Below are 15,936 nucleotides of genomic sequence, written 5' to 3'. Positions count from 1 at the left end.
ATCTGAGAAATGTGATTTTTATAGTTTAAAAAACAGACTAATTATTTATGGTTTACAAAATGGATGGATGTACCTTAATTATATGACCTTTTAGGGAAGGGTTACACATACTTTCCTTGGCTATCTATGAAGATTTCTTTATTTCAACCATGTCAGCATATATTCATGACTTCTATCAATTGCTTTCAAGAAGACACATGAGGATTTCAATAAACCTTAATTCTCAGACTGTGAGATGATGTTAATGGTTTTAAGATGCTGTTTTGGGACAATTTGTTATGTAGTTATAAATGACAAATTTGCTGAGGTTAGTAAAAATTTGATACTACAACCAAATACTCTGACCTGTAGAAGAAAAAATAATTATGTGCCAATTTTGTCTGCTCTGAACAAAGATGGAAACAGCTTAAACAAAACGCTCAACAAAATTCAGTAAGTTTTAAACAGCTCTCCTAAAACTGAAATGTGAATTCTTCAATAAAATTAGGAATGGAAATGGGGATTCCCCTTGGCGGTCCAGTGGTTAAGACTCTGAGCTTCCAGTGCAAGGGGCATAGGCTCAATCCCTGGTCGAGTAACTAAGATCCCACATGCTGCATGGCACAGTCAAAATATTAAAAAAAAAAAGAAAAAAAAGGAAATGAAAGGATAGAAATTAATTCAAAAAAAGGAAAAAAACAAAACTTTGTAGCAAAACCTACATTAAGTTGAATTTTCAGAGGTATTGTCATTAAAGTCGTAAATAGAATGAGTCACCACTATTTTTCAACAGTGTATGAGATATACAAAAATATGCAATGAGATAAAGGAATAAAATGTGTAAGGATGAGAGAAGCTTATTGTTATTATTGGCAGACAGTATCATTTCCTACATAACAATTTAAGACTTTCAATATAATGGATGAAGTTTAATTTCATTGGAATTGTGGGGTATAAAGTTTATACAAAATTCTATGGCATTTCTCCACATTACCCAAAAGCAGTCAGAAATAATAAAAGTAGACATAAATAATCCCAAGAAGCAAACTCTACAATAATCCTAGGAACAAATCTACAAATTATGTCAGAACATCATGGATTAAAAGAAAAAAAAAAGAATTTTATTTGAAGATCTAAAATAAGAACTGAATAAATGGAGAATTAATGTTTGTGTTTGGAAAGACTCAATCAGGTAAAGATTGCAACTCTTTAAAAATGCATTTACAAATTCAATAAAACTGCAATAAAAACCCCAATACGATCTTTAAAAACAACTTGGCAAAGTTATCCTACAGTTCATATATTAGTATAAAGGTTGCAGAAGAGCCAAGAACATTTTTAAAAAGTACAAGAATGGAGGATAGTCATACCACATACCAAAATATTATTACCCCTCCCTTGTGAACTTCCCTCCCACCTCCGACCACATCCCACCCCTCTAGGTTGTCACAGACCACCATGTTTGAGTTCCCTGCCTCATACAGCAAATTCCCACTGGCTATCTATTTTACACACAGTAATGTACAGGTTAGTTATGTATAGGCATAGCTAGTAATATGTACATATTAGTTATGTATAGGCATAGTTCGTAATGTATAGGCATTCGGTCCCATCACTTCATGGCAAATAGATGGGGAAACAGTGACTGACTTTATTTTGGGGGGCTCCAAAATCACTGCAGGTGGTGAAATTAAAAGACACTGCAGCCATGAAAGTAAAAGACACTTACTCCTTGGAAGGAAAGTTTTGAACAACCTAGACAGCATATTAAAAAGCAGAGACATTACTTTGTCAACAAAGGCTTGTCTAGTCAAGACTATGGTTTTTCCAGTAGTCATGTATGGATGCGAGAATTGGACTGTGAAGAAAGCTGAGGGCTGAAGAACTGATGCTTTTGAACTGTGGTGTTGGAGAAGACTCTTGAGAGTCCCTTGGACTGCAAGGAGATCCAACCGGTCCATTCTAAACGAGATCAGTCCTGGGTGTTCACTGGAAGGACTGATGTTGAAGCTGAAACTCCAATACTTTGGCCACCTGATGCAAAGAACCAACTCACTGGAAAAGACCCTGATGCTGGGAAAGATTGAGGGCAGGAGGAGAAGGGGACAACAGAGGATGAGATGGTTGGATGGCATCACCGACTCAATGGACATGGGTTTGGGTGGACTCCGGGAGTTGGTGATGGACAGGGAGGCCTGGCATGCTGCAGTTCATGGGGTCGCAAAGAGTCGGACACGACTGAGCGACTGAATTGAACTGAATGTATAGATTTCAACGTTACTTTCTCAATTCCTCCCTCCTTCTCTTTCCCTCGATGTGTCCACAAGTCTGTTGTTTTATGCCTGTGTCTCCATTGCTGTCCTGCAAGTAGATTCATCAGTACCAATTTTTGTTTTTAAGTTCACACTGACAACTTTCACGGAGTTTAATAGTAATTTTTAACATAGAGTATTAGGCTTCTAGCTTCCCAGGTGGCTCAGTGGTAAAGAATCCACCTGGAGAAAAGAACCTGGAAGTTTACAGTTCACGGGGTCACAAAAGAGTTGGACATGACTGCACAGCTAAACAACATTAGGGTTCTACCCTAAGAGAAATAGAACAGGTAGGACCAGTAGGAGATATATATATATTTTTTTTTCATAGCAATATGTGTGTGTATTTATTTATTGTTATGACAAGTTAGCTCATGCAGTTTTGGAGGCTAAGTCCCATAATCTGCCATCTGTAAAATGAAGACCCAAGAAAATCAGTGGTATAATGCAGTTTAGGTCTGAAGACCTAAGAGCTGATGGTGTAAATTTTACTCCAAGGGCAGGAGACAAAGAAGTGAGATGTCCCATCTCATGCAGCTGCTGCTGCTGCTAAGTCACCTCAGTCGTGTCCGACTCTGTGCGACCCCATAGACGGCAGCCCACCAGGCTCCCCTGTCCATGCTCCCCATGCATTTCCTTCTCCAGCGCATGAAAGTGAAAAGGGAAAGTGAAGTCACTCAGTCGTGTCCGACTCCTAGGGACCCCATGGACTGCAGCCCACCAGGCTCCTCCATCCATGGGATTTTCCAGGCACGAGTACTGGAGTGAGGTGCCATTGCCTTCTCCCGTCTCATGCAGAGAGGCAGGAAAAAGGTATAAATTCCTCCTCCCTTCACCTTTTGTCCTACTGGGCCCTCAAAAGTTTGGATGAGGCCCCACACACACTGAGGAGAGCAATTCACTTTACTGAGTGCACAGATGCAAATGCCAGTCTCATCTGGATACAACCCCACAGACACACCTAGAAATAATACTTAACCTGTGCATTCATGGCCAGTCAAGTCAACACATAAAATTAACAATTACAAGTCGACTGAGCATCCATACAGATCTCCTTAAACCATACTTAATCTTCAAGTAAAATAATGACAGGGTCATAATCCTGCCAGACAGGGTACAATTATCCTGTATAGAACCCAAAACACATTAACTCCATTCCCAGAAGAGGAAGTAAAGCCCTTGAGTGATATTTACTTTCCTCCTTCATATCCAGTAACTTAAACACTCTGATGTTAAAATTAACAATACATAAATACTACCATCAAGTCATCTTATGTTACATGATAAGGTAAAAAGAGACAAAAAAAAAGAAAATATAGAAAATATGCACACATGGGTTCATAGCAAAATGAGGAAATGTCAAGACTATTACAGGCCTCACATCTGTAACTGTTCACATCGTTGGAGCTGGTATTTACAGTTACTTTCTTCCACTGTCCTGTAGCCCTTTGTTTTCATAAATCAATGACTTAATTGCAGAGTGAAATATATAATATTACCAAGTCTCTATGGGATCTCCTGTATTCCAGACATATGCTTCCACACCTTGAATGTGGAGCAGTAGTCCAATTTTCCCTGATAGTCATGATTAACCACTCCAGCCAACACCATAACCCTCTTCTTTACCTGTTGTTTTAGAGACATGAGGAACCCAAAGTAGTCAGATGGTAGTTTTATTTTATTTATTATTATTTTTTAAATTTTTGGTTGCACTGGGTCTTCATTGCTGTCAGGCCTTTCCCTGGTTGCAGCGAGCTGGGGCTACTCTTCATTGTGGTACATGGGCTTCTCATTGCGCTGGCTTCTCTTAATGCGGAGCACAGGCGCTGGGCCAGGGGCTCCAGTATCTCACACGCTCTGGAGCGTGGACTCAGTAGTTGCAGTACATGGGCTCAGTTGCTCTGCAGCACGTGGAATCCTCCCAGACCAGGAATCAAATCTGTATCCTCTACACCGGCAGGAGGATTCTTAACCACTGCACCACCAGGGAAGTCCTATTTTATTTATTTATTTTGGCTGCACCTGGATGGTAGTTTTATTTTATTTTTTTCCAGTATAAAATGAAACTTTATTTTTTTAATATAAATTTATTTATTTTAATTGGAGGCTAATTACTTTACAATATTGTATTGGTTTTGCCATACATCAACATGAATCCGCCACGGGTGTACACATGTTCCCCATCCTGAACCCCCCTCCCACCTCCCTCCCCATACCATCCCTCTGGGTCATCCCAGTGCACCAGCCCCAAGGTTCCTGTATCATGCATCGAACCTGGACTGGCGATTCGTTTCACATATGATATTATACATGTTTCAATCCCATTCTCCCAAATCATCCCATCCTCTCCCTCTCCTACAGAATCCAAAAGACTGTTCTATACATCTGTGTCTCTTTTGCTGTCTCGTATACAGGGTTATCGTTACCATCTTTCTAAATTCCATATATATGCATTAGTGTACTGTATTGGTGTTTTTCTTTCTGGCTTACTTCACTCTGTATAATAGGCTCCAGTTTCATCCACCTCATTAGAACTGATTCAAATGTATTCTTTTTAATGGCTGAGGAGATCCAACCAGTCCATTCTGAAGGAGATCAGCCCTGGGATTTCTTTGGAGGAAATGATGCTAAAGCTGAAACTCTAGTACTTTGGCCACCTCATGCGGAGAGTTGACTCATTGGAAAAGACTCTGATGCTGGGAGGGATTGGGGGCAGGAGGAGAAGGGGACGACAGAGGATGAGATGGCTGGATGGCATCACTGACTCGATGGACGTGGGTCTGAGTGAACTCTGGGAGTTGGTGATGGACAGGGAGGCCTGGTGTGCTGCAATTCATGGGGTCGCAAAGAGTCGGACACGACTGAGTGACTGAACTGAACTGAACTGAATACTCCATTGTGTATATGTACCACAGCTTTCTTATCCATTCATCTGCTGATGGACATCTAGGTTGCTTCCATGTCCTGGCTATTATAAACAGTGCTGTGATGAACACAGGTACACGTGTCTCTCTCAATTCTGGTTTCCTCGGTGTGTATGCCCAGTAGTGGGATTGCTGGGTCATAAGGCAGTTCTATTTTCAGTTTTTTAAGGAATCTCCACACTGTTCTCCATAGTGGCTGTACTAGTTTGCATTCCCACCAACAGTGTAAGAGGGTTCCCTTTTCGCCACACCCTCTCCAGCATTTATTGCTTGTAGACTTTTGGATAGCAGCCATTCTGACTGGCGTGAAATGGTACCTCATTGTGGTTTTGATTTGCATTTCTCTGATAATGAGTGATGTTGAGCATCTTTTCATGTGTTTGTTAGCCATCTGTATGTCTTCTTTGGAGAAATGTCTGTTTAGTTCTTTGGCCCATTTTTTGATTGGGTTGTTTATTTTTCTGGAATTGAGCTGCAGGAGTTGCTTGTATATTTTTGAGATTAGTTCTTTGTCAGTTGCTTCATTTGCTATTATTTTCTCCCATTCTGAAGGCTGTCTTTTCACTTTGCTTACAGTTTCCTTTGTTGTGCAGAAGCTTTTAATTTTAATTAGGTCCCATGTTTATTTTTGCTTTTTTCAGTTCAATGGGATCACTGCTGTGTCACCTAGTGGAAACGTTCCTCCCTCCAGAACCAACACCTCCAGCCAAGAGTACACAAAGGCAAGGGGTCGAAAAGGTAAGGTTTGCTAGTGGCCCCCTAGTGGTCATAGTGGGAGGTGCCCCTCCATCTCTACCTCTTGATTTCTGAACCCATGAATCCTAATTATGGAAGAAACAGCAAGATATATCGGACACTGATTGAGAGCATGGACAGCCTTCGAGAGAACCTTGCCCCAGCCCTGCAAGGTATTGTCATCTGGCTGGCACTCCAGCTGAGTCTTCAAAAGGCTGTTTCAGTGTTCTAAAAAGTCAGTTGTTTTAGAATGATGCTGAATTCCATGAGCATGGGCCCATTGCCATACTCCTTTCGCTGTGAAGTGAGTTCTTTGATCAGAGCATTATTGTGAGGCAAGGTGGATTAGGCATTCTGTAAGTACATGTCTGGTAGTTTTGCATACAGGGAAACATTGCATACAGGGCATGCAAATTCATATCCAGAGTGTCTATTCCCTGATGTCCCTTCCATGATGCAAGTGACCTGATGTAATCAACCTTCCACCAGGTAGCTGGCCCATCACCCCAGGAAATGGTTCTGTACTGGGCATGGATGTTGGTCTCTGATTCTGGCAGATCAGCACTCAGCAGTAAACAACTAATTATATTTCTATATCCCAGAAACAATTAAAGATGAACTTTTTACAGTCACATCAAAAATCAACTAAGATTAAGAAAAGATGTACAAAATCTTTATGGAGAAAAACTATTACATTTTTCAAGAGAAATTAAAGAATACCTAAAGAGAAAGAAAGAGATACCATATTCATAAATTGTAAACCTTAAGGATTATGCCAAAGCCTTTAACTGTGTGGATCACAATAAACTGGAAAATTCTGAAAGAGATGAGACTACCAGACCACCTGACCTGCCTCTTGAGAAACCTATATGCAGGTCAGGAAGCAATAGTTAGAACTGGACATGGAACAACAGACTGGTCCCAAATAGGAAAAGGAGTACGTCAAGGCTGTATACTGTCACCCTGCTTATTTAACTTATATGCAGAGTACCTCATGAGAAACTCTGGGCTGGAGGAAGCACAAGCTGGAATCAAGATTGCTGGGAGAAATATCAATAACCTCAGATATGCAGATGACACCACCCTTATGGTAGAAAGTGAAGAGGAACTAAAGAGCCTCTTGACAAAAGTGAAAGAGGAGAGTGAAAAAGTTGGCCTAAAGCTCAACATTCAGAAAACGAAGATTATGGCATCCAGTCCCATCACTTCATGGGAAACAGATGGGGAAACAGTGTCAGACTTTATTTTTTGGGGCTCCAAAATCACTGCAGATGGTGATTGCAGCCATGAAATTAAAAGACGCTTACTCCTTGGAAGGAAAGTTATGACCAACCTAGTTAGCATATTCAAAAGCAGAGACATTACTTTGCCAACAAAGGTCTGTCTAGTCAAGGCTATGGTTTTTCCATTGGTCATGTATGGATGTGAGAGTTGCACTGTGAAGAAAGCTGAGCACCAAAGAATTGATGCTTTTGAACTGTGGTGTTGGAGAAGACTCTTGAGAGTCCCTTGGACTGCAAGGAGATCCAACCAGTCCATTCTAAAGGAGATCAGCCCTGGGTGTTTTTTGGAAGGAATGATGCTGAAGCTGAAACTCCAATACTTTGGCCATCTTATGCAAAGAGTTGACTCATTGGAAAAGACCCTGATGCTGGGAGGGATTGGGGGCAGGAGGAGAAGGGGACGACAGAGGATGAGTTGGCTGGATGGTATCACCGACTCGATGGACATGAGTTTGAGTAAACTCTGGGAGTTGGTGATAGACAGGGAGGCCTGGCGTGCTGTGATTCATGGGGTCGCAAAGAGTCAGACACGACTGAGCGACTGAACTGAACTGAACTGAATATCATAAAGATGTACTTTCCCCTGATATATTTATAGATTCAGTACCATCATGGATAAAAATTCCCATAGGTTATTGTTGCTTTGTTTGTTTACATGTGTGTGTATCTTGCAGAAGCTATTGAAGAAATGTATTTGGAAAAGCAAAGAGACAAGAATAGCAAAAACCTAAATGAAGAATATAAGAACAGGACAGGGACATCTCTGGTGGTCCAGTGGTTAAGAATTTGCCTTCCAAAGCAGAGGACCCCAGTTTGATCCCTGTTCGGGGAACAAAGATCCCACATGCCATGCAGTGTGGCCATAAAAAAAGGAAGAAAGCAGTAAAACTTATTCTACAAATTATTACAATTTAGCATAAATTGAAGTAAATAAAATATTGTGATATTGGCAAAGGATAGACTCACAGACCAATAGTATACAACAGAAAAAAACTCAGCAATGTGAGCCAGGCAGGTTTAATATGAAACTTATAACTAAAAAGGTAAAAAAGAAAGCTCTAGGACTGAGGGAGAGTAAGTAGTCAAGGAAAGAACAAACTTGCTGGAGAGTGAATCCTCTCCAAGGTTAAGATTCAGACTTATCAGAGAGGATGTGGTGGCAGTCCGTTGGCTGGCAGAGAAGTTGGTCGGCTGAGTTTTCCCAAACCAGAGCTGGTCCACAGTCCGAGGGCAGAGGCCAGCTGGGGGAGCGGGAGGGATGCTCTGGGCAGCTGCCTGCTGGGGGTGCTATTGAACTAACTGGGAAACCTCAACCAGGAAGCAGCAGCCTGCTGGATTGTCCTGGGAACTCTTCTGGGAGCTGGCTAGGCGGGGCTCCACTGAACATACCTGCTGGGTGAGCTCCACTGGTGGGCATCACACACCAGGGTAGTGGTGTCAGAGCAAGAAAAAGGAATGCACATGAGAATCAAGAAAAGGAGCCCCTTTCTCCTCCCTCCTGTGTCTGTCCTGCACCCACTACTGATAAAGATTAACATCACGTCAGCTGTGCTGTGCTTAGCTGCTCAGTTGTGTCCAACTCTCTGCGACCGCATAGACTGTAGCCCACCAGGCTCCTCTGTCCATGGGGATTTTCCAGGCCAGAATACTGGAGTTGGTTGCCATGCCCTCCTCCAGGGGATCTTCCCAACCCAGGGATTGAATTGCAGGCAGTTTCTTTACTGCTGAGCCACCAGGGAAGCCCAAGAATACTGGAGTGGGTAGCCTATCCCTTCTCCAGGGGATCTTCCTGGCCCAGGAATCAAACCAGGGTCTCCTGCATTGCAGGTGGATTCTGGTAACCAGCTGAGTTACCAGGGAAGCCCTCATGTTGGCTAACAAGGGAGAATGTTCCCATATTACAAGCCAGCAATCAAGGATAGATTTGGAGCTGAGAAGCAATAAATTCGAAGCTCACACAAACCAATTAGAATAAAGAGCCCCCAAACAGTCCCCTTCACATGCAGGAATTTGATTTATGTCACAGGTTGACTGGCAAACCAGTAGGGAAAAGAGACTGCTTTCAATAAATGGCACTGGAGCAAATGGCCACCTCTCTATGCATATTTTCAGAAAAGAAGGAAAAAGAAGAGAAACTTGATCACAACCTTTCATAGCATGCAAACAGTTCCAAGTAGACAATATAACAGGCAAAACTGTAAAACTTATAGAATGTGACACAGGATAATATTTTCATGACCTCAGTATAGAGAAAGATTCTTTAAAGAAGACACAAAAATAGTAATCATAAAGAGATTGGTAAGTTTGACTACAATAACATCTAAAATTCTGTTTAACAAAAGATACTGTTAGGAAAAGGAAAAGGTGAACCACAGGTTCGCCGATTGCTCCCTGCTTTTCTGACCCTGGGGCCTCTAGGAAGCTGGGGGCAGATGAGGGAGGTTGCTGCTATTTAGAGGCATGGTCCTGGGGAAGTGAAGGCTTCCGGGTACCCGAAAGGTCTAGATTGGACAGTTGAGGACCCCAAGCCCCATTTCATGGGAGCAGCACTCATTTCAGAGAGAGAATGTCCAGGCTGCCCTGTCCTGTCCTCTTCTGTTCCACCCCATAAGCACTACCCTCACACTCCCAGATCATAGCTTTTCTTAGGTTCTGGGCAGATGCTAACAGATCAAATTTTCCCATGAAGCATAGGTCCATGCCCCTAGAGATCCATCTCCTATTACCTAGTGATCTTTGAGAAATCACAAATTCATGTGCCCATGAAATTCATGAAGGTTTTCAGATGTGCCTGCGTGTGTGTTTCTACAAGCCTGTGTGTCTTTGTGACATGCCTGCTTGTGACTCAAAGTGTGGTCCACAGACCAGCAGTGTGCTTCTTTGGGAGCTGGAGAAGTATAGCATCTCTGGCCCCATCCTAGATTTATTAAATCAAAATATGTGTTTTATGGTTCTTACACACATTCAAGTTTGAGAAGCCTGGCATACCTGTTTGCAGCTGCCCAGGAGAGCTTATATTTTATTTAGGAGAAAGCGTCAGTACTCAGAGGCTGGATGCATTGGATTACATCTGCATGTTTACGGGCACACTTGTGTGTCTGTCTATATGTGTGCTGTGATTCTTTTTCAAAAGAGAAGAGCACTTCCTGAGGGCTGATTATAGGCCAGGCACCCTGTAAATTCTTTTTTTTTTTTTAACTGGAGAGTACCCGTATACAGGTTCACAGGTCTTTACATTATTATTTATTTTGGCCACACTGCAAGGCATGTGGAATCTTAGTTCTCTGACCAAGTATCAAACCAGCACTCCCTGCAGTGGAAACATGGAGTCTCAGTCACTGGGCCACCAGGGAAGTGCCCACATTGTAAAATTCTTAACACCCTCACTTGTATCCTCTGCCTCATTTGAGTTTCTTGAGGGCCTTAGGGAAAACAGAGAGTAGGGATGATTGGTGTTGAAAGCCTTAAAAAATATCCAAACACTTTGACTTGGTATGTTCCACCTCTAGGTATCTGACCTCAGAGAAATCGGAATTAAAGAAAACATGACTCATGCAGAAGGATTTACACATACACATAATCTTTAATAGAAACCAAGAACTGGACACAACTGGTTTTTCCAGTGGAGTTACAGAAATCATCACAAAGCCCTGAAGAGGACAACAATGTGGTCATTAACTGAGGTCAGCTCTATAATTATTTCCTGAGTGGACTTTCCAAGCCAAGTGCATGGTGTACCCAAGAGCTGACAGATGTGGCTCCACTCTGATGAAGGTCAAGATATTGATGAAGTTGTATGACATTGGGAAATTGTTTTGTAACATAGACCAGAAAAGAGGACATGAAATACACAGTGTAATCACAGTCAAGGGAAAAAATGCTCTGGAAACAAAGCAAGTCACACCTTCCTTCCAGATGAAGGGTGGGGAGGAGGCAAGAGACCTGCCTGAGACCTCAGACAAGAAGCCTGGGCATGTGGTCCTGTGAAAGCCTTGGCTTGTCTTCTCTATAAACTGTTTCTTATTCCCCATAGATTGCGAAGAGTCTCAGTTCCAAAGGAACAGAAGGGCTGCTTTGTGAAATAAGGTCAATGCTTGGTGGGGAGGATGGCTTTGCAAATTACAGGCAGGTTTAGGAAAATATTTCTCTTTGTGTAGATTTAGACTACACAATATGACAAATGTTTATCCTTCAGCCTGTCATCTCATCCACCCAGTATTCACTGGACATGCGCACAAATAAAGATTATCTGTAATTGACAGCAGGTAAACTGTGTTGGGTCAGTGCCCATTCTGGATAGTTTTGGGAAACATGGAATGCTAAAGACCTCACCAGATCATCCTGCTGTATCCTTCCCTTAACTCCAGCGAGGGTTATTCCAGACTGAGGACGTCAGGCTCAGGAAAATACAGTCCAGCCCATGTATCATCTTGCAGCAGAGGGAAGAGGCCAAGCCTTGAAAGGAAATAAACTCCTGGGTTACACACATGCTGAAGAAGCAGTGGTACTTCTCCAGTTTTTTGACAATGATCACTTTTTAAAAATGAAACTCTCATCAATGAATTTAAAAATATTTGTGTCTGGAAATTCCTTTTGCTTCCCTAATTATTTTTTTTTTAAGACTTAACATTTTTATAGTACTTTCAGGTTCATAGCAAAATTAAGAAGGTACCAGGTTTACCTGGTGATCCGGTGGCTAGGAGTCGGCCTTGTAATTCAGGGGACACTGGTTTGATCCCTGATCTGGAAGATCTCACATGCTGTGTGGTGACTAAGGCCATGCACCACAGCTCCTGCAGTCTGAGTGCCTAGAGCTCCTGATCCACGACAAGAGAAGCCATAGTTGGAGGTAGCACCCGCTCGCTGCAACTAGAGAAAGGCTTCGGGCAGCAACAAAGACCCAGTGCAGTGAAAAATAAACAAATAAATATTAAAAAGAAGATACAGAGATTTCCCATATACTCCATGCCCCTATACACATATATAGCCTCCCTTATTATCAACATCCCTCATCAGAGCGGTTACGTTCAGTGAACCTACATCAACACGTCACAATCGCCCAAAGTCCATCATTTACAGTAAGCCTCTCTCTTGGTGTTACACAGTCTATGGGTTTGCACAAATGAGAAGGCGATGGCACCCCACTCCAGTACTCTTGCCTGGAAAATCCCATCGACAGAGGAGCTTGGTAGGCTGTAGTCCATGGGGTCACTGAGGGTCGGACACGACTGAGCGACTTCACTTTCACTTTTCACTTTCATGCATTGGAGAAGGAAATGGCAACCCACTCCAGTGTTCTTGCCTGGAGAATCCCAGGGATGGGGGAGCCTGGTGGGCTGCCGTCTATGGGGTTGCACAGGGTCAGACACAACTGAAGTGACTTAGCAGCAGCAGCAGCATAAGGACATATATCAGTCATTATAATATCATACAGAGGATTCTCCGTGCCCTAAAAATCCTCTGTGGTCACCTATTTATCTCCCCTTTCCCAATCTCTGGCAACCACTGATCTTTTTACTGTCTCCATAGTTTTGCCTTTTCCAGAATGTCACAATGATCATTTTGCCTAATCTTCCTTAGGTCAGGTTTCCTGGAAAACGGTCTCAGGGGCAGATGCTTATGTGCGAGAGGTTTCCTGGGAGTATACCGAGAAGCAGAATCTGTGAGAAGTAAGAGAGAAGCAGGGCCGGGGAGAAGTGGAATTGTGATGCATGGCAGCAAAGGCTCGGCCAATCTCCTGGAGAGCTCTCAGTGGGTTTGGGGGGAGGGTCCTTCAAAGGTGCCCCGAATCAAACTGTGGAGCTAGGCCTTTGTACCCCAACATCAACCAGTCAGTGGATACAGATTCTCCCTGGGAATGGGGTGTAACTTGGGATGAAACAGCTCATTATGGCCCAGGGAAATTCCCAGGGAGGGACTCATCTGTGAGCGTCAGCAACACCCCAGCAACAGAGAGAATGAGTGTCTTCATCCCAAGGGGATCTGACAGCCCACTATAGTATTCACTAAATAATCTGGGGAAAAAAAACCCAAAAACCTTGAAATAAAGAAAAAGAATAGGAGGCTTGGAGATAAAGATACTGAGATCCACCAGTGACTTACTCTATAATCTTAGGCATATCTTTTCTTGGGGTCTAGGTTTCCCCATCTCTACACCGAGGCAGGGTTATTGGACTCACTGGGACACTCCTAAGTCACAAGCACCAGGGGAGCAGGTGCCCTGGAAGTTGACCACAGGAGCCAGAGAAGATGGGCCTGAGATGAGGCTGAGAGGTGAAGAAGGGAGCCTGTCGTCACAGGGAGCTCATCAAACTTGATGAGGGGGCCCATCCCACTGGGACTTTCCCTCCAAGATGCATCTATGAATCATTAGATCGTAAAATAGCAGAACAAAGAGGAGCCTTAAAGTTCAAGGGGCTCATCCCTTTTTTATACAAGGAGTCAAGGAACATGACCAGTGTCACAGACTGAGTCAGCAGCAAGCTGGGAATCAACCTCTGTTCCCGAAACCTAATACATTTATTGGTACATTTATTGGTACATTTATTCATTCACTGTTTTTTCAACATCCACATTGCCTTTTCCTTGAGAAACTGAGTCAAAACTTGTTTTGGTTCAAAGAAAGAGATACCCCTCGAGCTAACTTCCCTGAAAGGAGAGCTATGTGAAAAGAGTTGGAATGAAAGAAAATCTGCCCACCCTCCAGCCTTCTTAAAATAGGAAGAATCCAAGGGACTAGTGATTTGAGCACAAAATTCTGTCAGTCAGTGAAGGGCAGATTGAAAACTGACCAGGAGGATTGGAAGGGCAGACATTCTTTTAAAACAGTAAGGCAGAAAAAATTAGCCCTGTGGTCCAAATATTTGATTTTAGATAAGCTTGTTGACAGTAAGTTCTAGCCAGAGTGGAAGACCGCTGGGAGACCTCACTATTCACAGAAGTTTTTTGCTTCCTCCCTTTTTCAGAGCCGTGTCTCACGTCCTTCCCCATGCCAGGAATGGCTGAGCGCAGGGCTCCTACCTTTCAATTTCTGCAGAAACCAAAGCCTCCAACTTCTTTAGGAGATGCCTGAGTTCCAGGCATACATAGACCTAGACCTGGGAATCTAATTGTTCTTTTTACAGATTTTTTTTTCTTGTAAGTTTTTTTAAATTATTAAGTTATAAGAATTATTATCAGATACATAATTTCTACACATTTTCTCCCATTCTGTGTGGAGTATATTTCACTTTATTGATGCTATCTTTTGAAGCACCAAAGTTTTAAATTTTAATGAAGTTAAATTTATCTCTTTTTTCTTTCAGTGTTTATGCTTTGGATGTCTTATCTAAGAATTATTGCCAAAATTTACCTCTATGTTTTATCCTAAGAATTTTATAGTTTCATTTTAAAATTTATTTAACTCAAGGATAATTACTTTACAATTTGTACAGGTATTAAAATAGCACCCTCTCCACTATTGAAAAAATCTCCCTCTCTTTCCTATGCTTAATTTTAGAGCCTTTGAAGCATTCTACAGGACTTCTCATAAATATCTCCTGCTGCAAACCCTTAGCTTTCACCTTTCTCCAATTTGAAAGTTTTATTTCAAGTTCCATTTTGTAGCCACTGGATACAAATGATTTCTAGTTTCACACAAGATGGGTTTTGAGTTTCTGTCTCTTACTCTCCATGTTAGGTGTTAGGTGTGACTTTTGGAAGGCAAAAAAAAAAAAAGCAATTTTTTTTTTTTTTTTGAGAAAGATTTGTTTTGTCCTAACATTGGATACTTGAAGTGCCTAGAGTGGTGGCAACATATATTCATTTTATTCTCAAGTAGTAAATCTTTTAAATTAATTTTTTAATTGGGGAGTGGGTGATCTACAATGTTGTGTGAGTTTCTGAGACACAGCAAAGTGAGTCAGTTACACATACACAGAAACCCACTCCTTTTAGCTTCTACTTCCATATAGGTGATTGGAGGATTGAACAGAGTACTTTGTGCTATACAGCAGTTTCTTATTTCTACCTATTTTATATATAGTAGTGTGTATATGTCAATCTCAGTCTCCCAGTTTCTCCCTCCCCCGCTTTCTCCCTTGGTAACCACAAGCTTGTTTTCTACATCTGTGATCCAATTTCTGTTTTGTACATGGGTTCACTTGCACTATTTTTTTTTTAGATTCCAAATATAAGTGATATCATATGTATTTGTATTTCTCTATCTGACATACGTCACTCAGTATGACAGTCTCTAGGTCCATTCAGTTCAGTTCAGTTCAGTCGCTCAGTCGTGTATGACTATTTGCCACCCCATGAATCACAGCACGCCAGGCCTTCCTGTCCAATACCAACTCCCGGAGCCTACCCAAACTCATGTCCATTGAGTCGGTGATGCCATCCAACCATCTCATCCTCTGTCGTCCCCTTCTCCTCCTGCCCCCAATCTTTCCCAGCATCAGGGGCTTTTGCAGTGAGTCAGCTCTTCACATCAGGTGGCCAAAGTATTGGAGTTTCAGCTTCAACATCAGACCTTCCAATGAACACCCAGGGCTGATCTCCTTCAGAATGGACTGGTTGGATCTCCTTGCAGTCCAAGGGACTCTCAAGAGTCTTCTCCAACACCACAGTTCAAAAGCATCAATTTTTCCAAGCTGAGATTTCATTACAGTAAAACTCTCACATCCATACATGACGACTGGAAAAACCACAGCCTTGACTAGA

The sequence above is a fragment of the Bos javanicus genome, chromosome 13 (assembly GCF_032452875.1).
Source record: "Bos javanicus breed banteng chromosome 13, ARS-OSU_banteng_1.0, whole genome shotgun sequence".
In the NCBI taxonomy this organism is placed as follows: domain Eukaryota; kingdom Metazoa; phylum Chordata; class Mammalia; order Artiodactyla; family Bovidae; genus Bos; species Bos javanicus.
This window is presented reverse-complemented; position numbering follows the sequence as displayed.